The 2,575-nt window shown below is 39.7% G+C and overlaps 1 pseudogene; it reads right to left on the bottom strand.

The window, feature by feature from the left end:
- The window catches only part of LOC108297913, a 36,274-nt pseudogene that overhangs the window by 25,894 nt on the left and 7,805 nt on the right, over nucleotides 1–2,575 (bottom strand).

Raw genomic sequence — 2,575 nt, 5'->3', positions numbered from 1 at the left:
ATAGTTTAGCTGGGCACAGTGGCTCATGCCTATAACCAGCACTTTGGGAGGCCTAGGCAGGCAAATCATTTGAGTCCAGGAGCTCAAGATCAGCCTGGCCAACATGGCGAGACCCTGTCTCTACTAAAAAAAACAAAAAAATTAGCTGGACTTGGTGACATGTGAGGCTACTGTGAGGCTGAGGCACGAGAATCACTTGAACCTAGGAGGTAGGGGTTGCAGTGAGCTGAGATCATGCCGTTGCATTCCTGCCTGGATGATAGAGTAAGACTCTGTCTCCAAAAAGAAGAAACAAAAATTATATAGTTTACCTTACACTATCTGTGGTAAAAGGATGAGTATTAAAATTCCAATCCACCCAGGACTACAATTTGTATAAAATCCAAGCAAAATAAATTGTCAACATGAAATAAAAATTACATAAACCCAGAATTTTCTTTTCTTTTTATTGAGATAGGGTCCCACCCTCTCACCCAGACTGAAGTGCAGTGGTACAATCATGGCTCACTGCAGCCCTGACCTTCCCAGGTTCTGATGATCCTCCCACCCCGGCCTCCTGAGTAGCTGAGAGTACAGGCACGTACCACCATGCCTAGTTAACTGTCATTCTTTTTGTAGAAACAGGGTTTCACCCTGTTGCCCAGGCTTGTCTCGAACTCTTGGGTTCGAGACCACCTGCCTTGGCCTCCTAAAGTGCCGGGATGACAGGGATAAGCTACCATACCTAGCCTGTAACTTCCATTACCAAATTTTACAAATAAAAAATGATAATGTCCAATTACTAGAATAGTTTCTAAACATCCTCAATTTCTATACTATGTCATTACAGACTAGTAACACAGGATAGAGATTCGCCATTTGTAAGCCGCACTTTCAATAGCAGTAATACAGATAGATATATTTTAACTTGAAAAAAATGTTCATAATCCACAGGTTGAATGTATTCATGTACTGTATAAAGATTAAACTTTTAAATAATTTTTAAAGCACATTACACTGGGTGACAGAGCAAAACCTTGTCTCAAAATAAATAAAAGCACATTACGAAGCAGTATGATAAAAAGATTTTAAACTCTAGACAACTGATATATAGTAAAATGTTAGCATTTAATCTTGTGGTTACAGAATTAAAGACAACTTTTACTTTGTTACTTTTTTTTTGTTTGTTTTTTGAGACAGTCTCACTCTGTCACCCAGACTGCAGTGCAGTGGCATGATCTCGGCTCACTGCAACCTGTGCCTTCTGGGTTCAAGTGATTCTTCTGCCTTTGCATCCCAAGTAGCTGGGATTACAGGTGCCCGTATAATACCCAACTAATTCTTGTATTTTTAGTAGAGACAGGGTTTCACAAGGTTGGTCAGGCTGGTCTCAAAATCCTGACCTTAAATGATCCACCCACCTCGGGCTACCAAAGTGCTGGGATTACAGGTGTGAGCCACTGTGCCTGGCCTACTTTGCTTATTTTGCTTATCTTGATTTGCTAGAAGCATTATATCTAATGGAAAATAATTCTTCCCCCAGACTTTGGTAGTTTAGCCTCAAAAAAAGTCATTTCTTTCTTTTTTTTTTAATCTCAATCTTTCTCTTACCCTCTTATAAATTTGAGGAAATAAAATCCAAAACCACTTTCCTTCTATATCTATTGCAAGAAATGCTATTAAAAAATTGGCCAGGCGCGGTGGCTCATGCCTGTCATCCCAGCACTTTGGGAGGCTGCGGCAGGTGATCATGAGGTCAAGAGATCGAGACCATCCTGGTCAACATGGTGAAACCCCATATCTACTAAAAACACAAAAATTAGCTGGGCATGGTGGCGCGCGCCTGTAGTCCCAGCTACTCGGGAACCTGAGGCAGGAGAATTGCTTGAACCCAAAAGGCGGAGGTTGCGGTGAGCTGAGATTGTGCCATTGCACTCCAGCCTGGGTAACAAGAGCAAAACTCCATCTCCAAAAAAAAAAAAAAAAAAAAAATCAGAGCTTTTTTGTACTTTTTCAGAACTGTTGATCATCATAGAAGACAACAATCAGGCCGAATGCCTGAATGCCCCATCCCCAAAATCAGACTAAACAACATGAAACTTTCTTCCTCTAAGCAATGTTAAGTTTTATGCCGCAATTTAAAAAATACAACCTTTTTGAAATCCTCACGTTTATAAAAGTTATCCCAGTGGGAGATGAAGAAATAAGGGAGAGGGAGAAACCAAGCGACGATGCATAAATCCACGGAAACAATGCAAGACATATTAAAAGAAACTAGGCAATTCTAAAAGCTCTAATGTACCTCAAGATGGGCTATTACTCTGAGCTTCTATATTCCAGCATGTATGTTTTTTTACAGGGTTTACAACTTTTACAAGACTAACCTGGGAGTTTATAAACATGTAAGACGGTTAGGATTTTTTCCTTTTCTTTTTTTTTTTTTTTACAACAGATCACCAATATTGTGTCCCCAAGGATGGTTAGTTTTATAAAAGCACATTATAGCTTCCATTCGGAAGAAATGTAACTATTCCAGATGTAGGAAATAGTCATTAATCTGTTTGGATAATGAAAGTAATCACCCAAGGAAAACAAG

Source organism: Cebus imitator, unplaced genomic scaffold (genome assembly GCF_001604975.1).
Source record: "Cebus imitator isolate Cc_AM_T3 unplaced genomic scaffold, Cebus_imitator-1.0 Scaffold860, whole genome shotgun sequence".
In the NCBI taxonomy this organism is placed as follows: Eukaryota; Metazoa; Chordata; class Mammalia; order Primates; family Cebidae; genus Cebus; species Cebus imitator.
This window is presented reverse-complemented; position numbering and strand designations above follow the sequence as displayed.